General features: G+C 38.0%; 1 long non-coding RNA gene across 2 annotated transcripts; it reads right to left on the reverse strand.

The window, feature by feature from the left end:
• Positions 1-956: 956 nt before the first annotated feature.
• Positions 957-4,205, reverse strand: LOC141591076 (uncharacterized). 2 transcript variants are annotated; one of them, XR_012520638.1, is made up of 2 exons: positions 3,882-4,205; positions 957-1,160 (listed from the first exon to the last, which is right to left on the reverse strand). It is a non-coding gene; the product is annotated as an uncharacterized LOC141591076 (long non-coding RNA). The 2 variants fall into 2 exon arrangements; XR_012520639.1 differs by having other exon boundaries at positions 3,545-4,205.
• Positions 4,206-13,480: the final 9,275 nt, after the last annotated feature.

Here is a 13,480-nt window from a genome sequence, read left to right on the forward strand (position 1 = left end):
AAGTATACCGACTATGCTAACCTCAAGCTCAACTCAAACTTCCAAGTAACACTTTCATCACCAATGACCAACAACTCCCTAAAGGTGTTTCCTTCTAAGCTCTCATCATAAACCCTACTCCATGTCAAAACCTCAAGCAACAATACGAGTTACCAAATCTCAAATTCCAAGTATAAACAACAAGGCCAAGTTCTATAACTTTAGTAACATATGCAACTCACACTTTACAACACTAACAATTCCATTAATCAAGCTAACTCACTTCATGTCAAGCAACTAAGAAACATCCAGGTATTTCCTACTACACTAGCTAACTCTTTCTAACATCACAACCTCTCAAAGCTAGGGTTATAGGTCAACCACAAACAAACTCCACAAAGCCAAATTATCCAACCAAGGTTAACATTCCACAAAAGAAATAGAACTATCAAAAAGGCGTTAAGAGGGGATAAGCAGAGAACAAAGGACAAGTTAGGGTACAAGAGTAGCTTTCGAAATAAAAGAAAAGAGAGTTTAAAAGAAGGATAGGCATCAAGAGGTAAAGAGTAAGGCAAGATACACAAAGAATAAGGAATATCTTCGAGGAAGAAGAAACATTCTTCAAAAGTTGAACAAATCTTCAATTCCCGGCAATAGGCACCAAGACTTGATCTACACATAGGTAAGCTCGCGGTCATTGATCCAAGGGTACAAAAATAATTGACAATCAACAAACATGTTAGAACCTACCACGAAGCATACGCAAAGAGACTACCAACTTAGGTCCTTATTTCTACCCATCTCTCATTCGTTATTCAAGGTCAAGTTCAAATTTAAGTTTGGGGTACACGTGTGTGCGTCGGGAGCAACATAGGCTCTGATACCAACTGTGACACCCCGCGATAAAGCGGAAAATATAACTAATAAAATGCGGAATTTTAAGGAATTTTTAAAACTTTTAAAATTTAAAGCGCGGGTTCACCAAAATCTAAAACATAAATAAAGAATGCGGAAATAAAGTTTAAATTATACAAACGTGATAGTCAAGGTGAGGGAAAAGATATCCCTCGAATGACAATACAATAAAAGGGGAGTCTAAACAATCCTAATAAAACGACTAAAAGGCCAAAGTGCTCGCTAGCTCACACATGTCTTCACCCCACGAATGCACCAACTAATACCTGTCATTCATGTAAACATGAACGCCACAGTCAGTGGGGAGTAACTCAAGGTTCTCCCAGCCACAAAATGTCAAAACGAACATAACAAAGAACTAAAAGAGTAAGTCATATAAGATGCATACAAAAGGTAAGAATGTCAAGTTTATATGTAAACATGGCAAATAATTGAGATGGAACAAGATAGACCAACATTAGCATAATAAAGATTCAACTGATCATGTGAGACAATTAAATAATATGAAAGACAAGAATACGGTCATTTATACAAAAGCACGCATTTCAAGGAAATACAACATAGAAATGAGATTGGAATACGAATCATGTGAAACAGATAAGTAAGAGATCAACCAATGCAAATTACAAGAATAGAAACCGCAGCCATTATTTGGAAAACCACTTAGCAAACATTGCACGGGACGTGGCTACTAATGTCACATTCATACTTATGGCTTGCATCTCACCATAAGAACGGATGGGAACATCAATCCCGACGATCATATCACAACTAGAGGGCTTATAGCTCACCCCTAGTATCCGATAGGACCAAGACAAACAACACAAGGCATAACTCTTACCTTGAAAGACAAATACCAATATCTATAACCAAGCAAGACCTTTACTACTCATATATCAAAATATAATTCCCCTGGTAGGACGACAATGGTACTCCCAAGACTCAGTCCTAGTCTAAATCTGGCCAGACTCTCGGGGCAGAACGGTCCCCGATTCGACATGCGGCAGAACAGTCCGCATCCAAGACTCGAAGACAGATCGGAAATCGAGAACCCACAATCGGCAGGACAGTCCGAAAGAGGCGGAAGATATGAGCTAAACCCACAATCGGCAGGACAGTCCGAAAGAGGCGTAAAGATAAGTCATGCAATACGGTATAGCATAAAGGCATTATCATAAGAATACGACCCACTACAAGTAAGTATTTATAATAATCTTTCATACTTGTATTATATCGATAAGCATTTCTTTTCATGAATATACATGCCAATCAAATAAAATATAAGGTGCATCCATTTAAAAGGAATGACGTTAGAATATGATATGAAGCATTTAATACTCCCCTAAGCTGATAATGGTGCCATTTTCGCCAATCTTGAATACACTCATCATTTCAAATTCGAGTTTAGTAATACCTTTTTGACACCACAGTATTCACGTTCGATTCATAGAGTCGTGGAACAATATGATGCACATTATGCATTGCTACGTTAAAATGGTAATGAATAAATTATTTTCGGAGTACACAACAGAATCCAAACCATGACAAATAAAAGATTAATATGCAATACAAAGGCAAGTAAGAATGAAGCACGACGACATTAACTGGTTACATATAATTTAAACAAACAAACTTCTCGAGTCTCAACTGCTAACAATTGTGAACGCTACTCCATCCGTCTAGCCCCTCCAATGAACCCCTATTCTTCCCAACAATGCCCATAAAACCGCCTGTTCAAACACATTAAAACAGTCCCAAAAATGCATAGACAACCGTCCCACATCAGTCACACTTACGCCCCAAGAATAGTCCCGAAAAGCACCATTTTATCCGTCCCGAAACTTAGCCCACTCAAAGATGCAAGAAGCTAATATACACAAATATTGGCGAAATGGTAAAGCTAACTCAATTGACCAAAATTCAACCCCAATACGAACACACGGAAAGAGCGACCGGAAATAAAACCAAAACAGTCCACACACAACCGCCATTTCGACTATCCAAAACAATCACGTGGCCGCCATGACAAACATCCCCAAAACAAAGAAATCGTCCCAAAAAAGACGCAAAAACAGTCCCACAATAGCATTATGCGGTCAATGAGTAACCTGCACACAGTGACTCAAAATAGTCCAGTTCTCTTTGCAACCACATGTTTTCTCATGATTTAAAAGGTACTACTTGCACACACAGTGTAATGGTTCAATAATCTTTGCAGCCATAATTTTTCAAAAGAAAGGCTGTAAAGTGTAAACATAACAAAAGATCCAAATAATGAATAAAAAGGAAGGGCGGCATAACAGGAGTAAAATTGAGAGCATTTGTGCATTTATTGGAGCTATGTACACGGAAGGCAAAACTAAAGCACATTGAACCATTTCAGTAGGGTCTTAGACTCTTACAGTACCTTGAGCTTAAGTCATACTGATCTTCACTTGTCAAACTGAAAGAAAACAATGATCGTGCTCGCATAAAAGAGTACATACTAAGACAACATTTGAGACAAGATTAAGACGGAAATTCTCATGTATAAAGCACGCTCAAAAACAGTCCCGAAGACCACATAAACCGAGACTTTTATCTTTCATCTACAAGACTGGATTATACCTATATTGACATGATAAATTATCACTAAAATAGGAGGACTTACTATAAGAAGTATGCGCCTATACAGAGGCAGCTCCTAAATAACCTTAAACAAAAGTAATTTGCTTTCCAGCCATGGAAATATGATACTCAAGGCGTGCATACTTCATATTATCAGTACGAAATGCAGAAAGGTGACGCCCACTTCAACATCAACCAATCTGAGTAATGGAAACATAGCTAAGGGCGCATAAAAACAGCCTAATTCAACATTATTTTGAGACGGAGATTATCATACAAATGAGAAAAGCATAAAGAATCAAATTTTATCAAACAAGAGCATATAAATCGACATATAAGACGGAATTTCGACATTTTGTCGAGTAACCTATCACCGTTACCTGTTTTTGATCTCTGAAAGTCCAAGGAATCGCCCAAGGATGATCTTAAACCCAAAAACAGAAGAAATTAACCCAAAATCCGAATCCTTAGTAAGCCGGCTGAATTGAAATAGGATCAAAGCTTGGCCCTTTCTTACATATAAAGAAAGAGGATGAGATGGGGAAGCTATTGGTGTAAAATTTATCGGATTTGGTTGAGAATGGAGGCGGGATCTGAGGTTGGATGTCGGGTTTAATGGAGGGGTTGATGTTGTTGATACTGTGAAGGTGTTGGTGTTGTTTTGCTGGTAACACGAAAAGAAGGGGAAAAAGAAATGGGGTAGGGACACCGTGTAATGACAAAGACAATAATAATAATAATAATAATAATAATAATAATAATAATAATAATAATAATAATAATAATAATAATAATAATAATAATAATAATAATAATAATAATAATAATAATAATAATAATAATAATAATAATAATAATAATAATAATAATAATAATAATAATAATAATAATAATAATAATAATAATAATAATAATAATAATAATAATAATAATAATAATAATAATAATAATAATAATAATAATAATAATAATAATAATAATAATAATAATAAAAGAATTATTTAAAAGTAGAGTGTAAGAGGGTGTGTGAGAGTGATGTGTTGTCGTAATCGGGTTGGTCCGAATTGAAAAAGCTTTATAAGAGAAATGCGACGATCTTTGCTAGACGGAAATGTGTGTATAACTTAAGACGAAAATATTATTATTATTCTCACTATTATTACTCTCCGACTGAATATATTTATTTCTATATAAACAAGCTTGTACAAATGTAACTTTTATAAAATTTATGTTTAAAACGAAATTAATTAAATTAAATACTTTAAATATAAATAAAACAATAGAACGGTTAATTAAATTATAAATGCTAAAAATGGGAAATTCGCGGGTGTTACATTAAATCGATTTGGGCATAACTAAAAATTGAAGATTTAAATCTTTCTTTGGTGTAATCAACAATGGCAAGAACAAAAGGAGGTAACAAGGCACCCCCCAAAGAAGACACTTTCAAAAAGGCAACAAGCACTTCAAGCAAAACAATTGTCAAAGGCATTGGTAGTCCATGAGGCAAGGTTAGAGGTTCAACAAGGTCCCCCTATGGAAGCTACAACATCAACAACTCCGGTCATTGAGCAATTATCTAATTATCCGGAGGTAATTTTCACTTCCGACTCTCATAGGGATAAATTTGTTCTCTTTACTAAGAAGACCATTTTGCCTACAAAATTTATTTGTGAAGATGCTTTGACAAAGTTGGGTGTTCTTGAACAAACCAAAACCTTCTTTGAGGCCATGGGATTGGGTAAATTGTTTACCATGAAAGAATTGACATACCCCTCCCTCACGTTGGAATTTTTGAGTTCCTTGAAAGTTACAAGGGTGGAAACTAGAACCCGCATCGAGTTTCGTCTTGCAAATGTGAGTAGACGAATCACTTTTAGTGAATTGAGTAAGATTTTGGGCCTTAGTGATACCCCGTACTATGAAAAGATCCCCGAAAAGTATGACCCCTCTCCTCTTTGGGAGGCAATCTCCGGAAGGAAATTTGTGCGCTTTCATGATTGTCGTGCTCTATTTCTCCACCATCCGGGCATTAGAGTGTGGCTTAAGGTCATTGGGAATACTTTGATAACAAGAAACGGCACTAATCATCTTATCAAGCTCGATTTTGTTCTTCTTGAGTCGGCCTTGAACATAGGAAGGGAATATACTAAGCCATATAATGCTCTAAGACTTTTGGTTGAAAGATGGCTTAATGTCGATTGTGGTAAAGAGGGCACCGCTTTTATTGTGAATGAAAGACTAGTTTCCTATTTGGCCAAGCACTTTGACCCAAACTTCAACAAAGACAACACCTATATGGCGGTCAAAGGGGGCCATCTCATTGATGTGGACACCATGATTCACAAGTTTACATGGGTCAAACATGCTCCTCTTGACACCAAATATGGGTGGTTAACTGAAGAAGCTAGGTCCTTCACTTTGCCTTCAAAGAATTGTCGATTGAGTGTTCACCGACCCAACTACCTTCTTCCACTCTCCGAGGAGACCGAGTACATTATTCAACAACAAAGAGGCGAGATTGAAGAGCCCTCCTCCTCCATTGTCACACCACCCTACCAATTTGAGTATCACGAGTTCCAACCAAAGGATGTCGAGGTAGGAAATGATTACATAACTCTACTCATGAGGAAAATGCACAAGCAAGCTTACAATGATAGAGTGGATGCTTACAAGTCCCAATATCCGCCCCTCCTACATCTAGCTAGGCAAGGACTTCTTGACCCATCATGTCCTTTGCCTAGTTGGGCGGATAGGAAAGTTTTCTTTCCTAGCACCTATAGTGGTGGAAGACCGGGTGGAGAGGAGATTGTTGATGAGGGTGTTGATGAAGAAGGTGAAGAACAAGAGGTTCAAGAGAATGTTGAAGAAGAAGAAGCTCAAGATGAGGAAGGAGAAGAAAGTGAGGAAGAGCAAGGAAGAGAAAGTGGGAGTGGAGATTATTCCACTTCTATGGAGGAAGATGATGATAATGATGATATGATGGACGATTAGCAAACCTTGGAGGCTCCTACACTCTTTCACCCCTCTTATGGTTTGTCTACTTCTTTTGTTTTCTTTATTGTATTTTGATAATTTGTTTGTGGAGTCCTAGCAACATGGAGGACTAGCACCTTGGCCCCATTAAGGTGCTCTTTTTATTGTTCCCACTTGAAAAATCCAAAATGACAAATTGTAGTTTCATGCATTGCATTCCGTGTGCATGAACTACTCCGAAATTCAAGACATTAGAAATAATGTCTATTTTGGTTTGGGGAAGTACATGAATACGCATCGGGAGGTAATCTAAATTACGCTCTCCGCCATAACAAAAACCCATGCATCATGCTTGCATAATTTCCTATCGTATTGGCCATTGAGGACAATACCCATACTAGTGTGGGGATGGGAAATTCTAACTTGACTTTTATTCAAAAATAAAAAAAAAAATCAAAAAATTTCGAAAAATCCAAAAAAAATTGAAAAATTAAAAATCCAAAAACATGTTCATTTCCTTTGTAGTGTAGTCTTGTATATATTGTTGTATATATTGTGTTTGTTCATCCTTGTTCACATTGATCGACTACGCCACATCCGAGACATGAGGATATAGAAGACCGCATGGTATGATCTTTCCAATCTCCTTTTTCCTCTTTATGTTAATGACTATGTGGCTTTATTTTGATTGATGCGGTATAAACAATGTGAATTTAGGATTGCATTTAGATTATTTGGCATATTAGTTGGTAGAATCATTTGCATTAGGATGTATATATGTTAGTTGCATCATGGCATGTAGTTTGCATGTTAGAAAAATTGTGAAACCGTCTACTTGGGAAGCTTGACAAGTGTATATAGGCCCTAGTAGATGCTTTTTCTTCTTAAGACTTTGTTTGTTAGAATACTTGTAAAACACCCTAGGATGTGTCATGCTAGTATCCTTTGACCCATGGATTAAGGCATAGTCAAGAGTACCTTGTGGTGTGATAACTCTTTGGCTACCGTTTATTCCAAGGTGACCCTTGAAACCATGCAACCATCATCCATCCATGTTCTACCATACATTTTTGTCATCAAAGGGAATGGGCACAAAAAGAAGTTATTCAAATTTGAGTTCAAGAAAAGAAAAGAAAAGAAAAAGTTTGCAAATTGCATCAAAAAGAAAAGAGGAGCAACAAAAAAATACACTCCTAAACCTTCAAATATAAGGCACCCTCACTACATATGGGGTGACTTTGAAAATGTTCAAAAGAAAATGCAAAAAGTTGAAAAAAAGTTGTCAAGTATTGAAATGCCAAAAACCAAAAGAAATGGCAAGAAATTGTTCTCAAATGTTATATGTCACAAGAAATTGGGGGGAAAACAAACAACAAAAGCAAACTCCCAAATGAAACTCAAATACTATCGATCCCTTTATCCATCATATCCATTTTTGTGCATGGTAGAGAGGGGACGACCCTTCTTCTTGTCTAGGCAAGAAGGGGAATTCCGTGATGCTCCAGTGTTTCTAACGCCATAGGGAGTCTACTCTTGACAAAAGCATTTAACGATTGAGGACAAAGGTACCCTAGCTTGACACAACTTGGAGGTGATTTATTGGTATCCTTCTAGGCTTAGTATTTTGAAGAAATTGCATCTATGAAGGAGTGGGTACCCTTGAATTGCTTCCCTTGTAGATAATTTCCGCCACTTAGATGAGAAAAGTGGCTATTCTTTTGTAGATGCATCCATTACTTGATTTTGTGTGCTTTAATGTTTGGATGTGTCGCCATTTTGGCAAGACCCACCTTGCCTTGCAAGAAGGCATCCTACCTCATGGTTGTCTTGTTGTGAGTTGAAGGGGCGGAGTGAGACCCGCTAATTGTCTCATATCGGCTATGCTATTAGGTTAGTTTAAATAACGGTCCTAGTTTAGTCACCTCTTTACTCGGGACGAACAAAGGTTCGGTTTGGGGATATTTGATGTGACCATTATTTGAGCATATTTAGTCCCCGAATTGGCCTCGTTCCTATGCTTTTTAGTGCATAATTGGGTCATTTACTATCTTTAGTCCTTTGTTTTGCATATTCTTTGAGGTTTTGTTTCCTTGGTAGGAGAGGAGTGCAAACCTTGCATTTTCATGGCAAAATGGAGCTAAATTGATCGAATCTAATGACCAAGCATCAAAGAGAAGACAAGACTAGAAGGCCTTTGTACATATTATAGTAGTTGGGCAATGATGAAGAAATCCTTGCATCCCCGACTAAATCCCGGAGGATTATTGGAAGAAGAAAAGAAGAAAAGGGAGCTGTGAGACAATCCGCCCGTCCAACCAAGAAGACGCCCGTCCAGCACGAGGGGAATCCGAGCGTCTTTGCAGAAGGGATGCCTGTCCAGCAACGCCACAATCCGCTCGTCCTGCCCAATAATCCGCCCGTCCAGCCACCAAGAAATCCGCCCGTCCCGACACCTTGGACGCTCGGATTCCCTTACAGCCTCATACGTCCTTTCTTCATGCTCCATGAAAGATGCGCATATTTATGAAAGACCGGCAAAAATGAGACCGGCATCTCTTTTGTGAGGAGCGATTCCTCAAGGACTTAATCGTCATTTAAGCCCTTAGTAAACCCTAATTTGTGTACCTAATCCCCACTATAAATACCCCATTAGTCTAATTAGATAAACATGTTCTTCTTATCAATCCTTAGTGTAGTTTATATCATTCTAATCTCTTCTTAATCTTATAATCAACTTCTAATCAAATATTAATACAAATCTCATTTCCTTAATTTCTCTTTTGGTCATCCTTTATTTTGGGTAATTAAAGATTATTTGGGTTATTATTGGGAGATTGACAACCTTCCAATCAATCATCAAGTACTTCTATTATTTTTTGCTTTATTATTTGAATCATTAGTAGGTATAATCCTCTTAATCCCTTTTTAATTATTGTTAATCATCTTCATTTATTCATCATGTTTTGCTTTGTTAATGTGATGTACAAACTTGTTAACATGTCAAACTTGATAATGAGTGAGTAGTTTCCTTAACTAGGGTTAATGGGTAATTAGGGAAAACCAACATGGGGAATGATTCATGCTTAATTTAATATGTTTTCATAGTTTATTTGCTTGCTTGTTGTGATCTCAACTTATGCACATGTTATGTTTGATGAAATGCGAGCCTATGAATCCTTGCATTTTTTACCCATCATTTACCTTTTCAATGAGACTTGTAAGACGTAAACAAACTCGAGTCTCATTAGACCATGCATATAGTTGAGTAGGGAGGATTAAGTCGACTTGTAGGTGTTGTACAATCTAATCGATTCGGCTCCGGGACCCAAACCTTCCTAGGATTGTAAGATATAAACCAACTCGATCCATCACAAAAATAATTGCTTGCTTATAATTTGAGAATATGTTTGTATGATCAATTTTCATGAATCCCCTATGACCCCATGACACCCTAGTGCTTTTAATCAATTGTTTACATCCCTTTTTAATCATCTTGCTTGTTTACTTTTATTGCTATTTAGTTTAGTGATCTTCTCATCTCAACCCCAAATCGTGACACCCCTAAACACCGCTACTTGCAATCGAAAATCCTACATCAATACCCATCCCTTGGGATCTGACCTTTACTTACCTCTTTACTAATAGTAGAGTTGTTTGTGAAGTTATAAATATTGTTTTGGTCTAGGTGCTCCTAACGACAAGTAACCGAAAAGTAAAACTCCGAGTGAGAAAATAACCGACCATACATGACATAATTAAAGCTAAGACATATTTTTCAAGTAATCCATACCTCATCTCAGCATCCCGCAGGCTCTTACTTACATAATAGACAAGATGTTGTTGGTCTTCCTGTTCTTTTATAAGGACTGCACTGATTGTTGTGTTAGTGACGGATAAGTATACTGACAGAGGTTCTCCCTTCTCTGGTTTAGCCTGTAAGGGTGGAGATGACATATAATATTTTAAGTCATGAAAGGCTGCTTCATGTTCATCCGTCCACTGGAATTTTTTGTTTTCTCTGAGCAGGTTGTAAAATGCTTTACACCTTTCAGAGGATCTTGATATGAACCGGTTCAGGGCGGCCACCCGGCCTGTTAATTTCTGAATGTCTTTGACAGACTTGGGTGACTGAAGTTCCAGGATAGGTTTTATCTGTTCTGGGCTGGCTTCTATGCCTCTCTTCGTAACCGTGTAACCAAGGAACTTACCTGCAGAGACTCCAAAGTGGCATTTTGCAGGGTTGAGCATTATGTTGTATTTTTCCAATATTTGGAACGCTACTTCCTAATGCTTCACATGATCTTCTGCATTCTTGGATTTTACTACCATGTCGTGTATGTAGACTTCCATGATATCGCCTATTTGATCCTTAAACATCATGTTGACCAGGCGCTGCTACGTTGCCCCTGCATTCTTCAGGCCGAAAGGCATGGCTGTGTAACAGTTTATGCCTCGGTCTGTAATGAATGCAGTACTCTCCTGGTCAGCAGGGTGTATTTTTATTTGATTGAATCCACTAGAGGCATCCATGAATGTTAGCATCTCATGTCCTGTTGTTGCATCTACCATGGCATCAATATGAGGCAGGGGAAAAATGCCTTTAGGGCAAGCTTTGTTCAGGTTAGTGTAGTCTACACAGACTCTCCATTTTTCATTCTTCTTATGCACAACAACCACATTAGCCAGCCACTCAGGGTACATTACTTCCCTGATCATTCCCATATCCAGGAGTTTTCTACTTCCTCGTTGATTATGGCATTTCTTTCAGCTGCAAATTTTCGTCTTTTCGGTTGTACATGCTTAAAAGATGGATCAATATTAAGTTTGTGTGTAATTATATCAGCACTAATTCCGGTCATATCAAAATGAGACCAAGCTAACCAAGATGATTTATTTTTAAGGAATTTTACCAGTTCTGGCCTGACACAATCTGGGGCATCAGATCCTACCAGAACATACCTGTCAGGGAACTCAGGGTCTAGGACTACCTGATCTGTTTCCATTCTAGGAGGTGCTACATAAGTACTCCTGACAGGGTACGGTAATTGCTATGCAAGGGACTTACCTACCTTGGAAGGTTTCAAGGCTGTTGTATAGCATTCTTGGGTTGTCTTGTGATCTCCCTTGATTGTGTCTATACCCCAATCCATTGGTATCTTGATAAACTGGTCGTAGGTCAATGGCACAGCCTTGACATTATGAATCCAGGGTCTGCCAAAAATTGCGTTGTAGGATGACAAGCAATCTAGGACTCCGAATTTCTCATAGGATGTCCTTCAACGTAGGTTGGAAGATGGATCTCTCCTAATGTGCTTCTGGTTTCTCCACTGAACCCTACCAAAACGCTGGACTTTTTGGTGATTTGATCCTCATTGATTTTCATGGCTTTCAGCACGTCAAGCATGATCAAGTTCGCTGAGCTGCCTCCATCTACTAGGATCCTTCTCACTGATGCCTACTAGGTCACAATCACTGAAAGTGATTGTTTGGAGGTGATCCGGTTTATAGAGTGATGTAATCCTTGGGGTCATGGCTATCCTTTTTGTTGCTGAACTGGTCAGGCCGCAGATTTTTAATCCACCAGATATGAACTTTACTTCATAGATTAGAGGTGGTGGAGGAAGGCTGTGATCCTGCTTATGCTCCTGGTTCTCTTTGCCCTGGTCTGCATTCATGCCTTTCGTCTTGATCAGGTCTTTCAGGTATCCAGATTTCAGCAGGTAAGCCACTTCTTTCCTTAGGGTAAAGCAATCATCCGTCGTGTGTCCAACGTCCACGTGGAATTCGCACCATTTGGATTATCTCTCCTAGGGTTAGGATTTTCCACCTTTCTGGGCCATCTGACTACTAGTCCCATGTTGTCAAGCCTCTGGATTAACCCTGCAATATCAACACTGAAGTTATGCTCAGAAATAGGTGGGAAAACTTTAGCCTTACCTTGATATTCATGTGCCAGGTTGACTTCTGAATGGTCCGGCCTGGAATATAGAGTAGGTCTGTAATTGCTTCCTTTGTTGCTTTTCCTGTTGCTCTTTTCATAGTCCTTTGATCCACTGGATGATCCGACTTTATAGCTCTTGTCTTCTTCCAGTCTGATAAAGGCAAGGGTTTTGGCTTGAACATCTTCGAAGGTATGACAAGGATACTTAGTGAGCTCATTGTACAAGTCACTATGAGGTAGTAACCCCTGCCTGAATGCCTCCACTGCTGTTCCAACGTCACACCTGGGAATAGACACTTTGTTGAATCTGGCGAGGAATGTCCTGAGAGTTTCATCAGGCTTCTGTGTAATCCTGTAAAGATCACTAGATCGCTTCTCCAACTCCATGCTTGAAGAGTCTATTGATCCGAAATACTCAAGAGGGGAGGGAGGTGAATTGAGGATTTAAAACTTTTGAAAGCTTTTTCGATTATGTGTATATAATTGATTATTTAAAGTTTATTGATTAAACTTTAACTAATCAACTAATGAACGATTAAAACAAAGTAAACGAACGAATGAAAGAGAGGAGACACATGGTTTTTGAAGTGGTTCAGTTTCACAAGTCGAAACCTCCGTCCACTATTCTCGATTAATAAATTTAGTACCTTTCTACGGATTACAAATTTACTAACTCAACTCGTACAACTAACTCTAGCTGTAACTCAATGAGTACCGTTAAATACTCGAGTGACTAACTTACGCTAATAAGAAAGCACTAATGATTCTTGCAAAGGTTCACGTTAATGAACACATAACAAATCAACTAAGCACTATTATCTTATAATGATAACAATAAGAACGAGTATACGAGTTTAAAACACACAACCTTTAAAAAATAAAAAATCGGTTATTCTGCTTGAAAACACACGGTTTGCTTTGTAAAATTAAAATCAATTTTTATGCTTAAGGTCTATACTTTAAATGTTGTAAAGAGCAAAGTATTTATAGGAAAGAAAGAGCAAGGCAATTCGGTTTATAGAAACCCTAATTGGCCGAATAAAAGATATATGTTAACAAATC

This window comes from Silene latifolia, chromosome 7 (assembly GCF_048544455.1).
Source record: "Silene latifolia isolate original U9 population chromosome 7, ASM4854445v1, whole genome shotgun sequence".
Lineage (NCBI taxonomy): Eukaryota > Viridiplantae > Streptophyta > Magnoliopsida > Caryophyllales > Caryophyllaceae > Silene > Silene latifolia.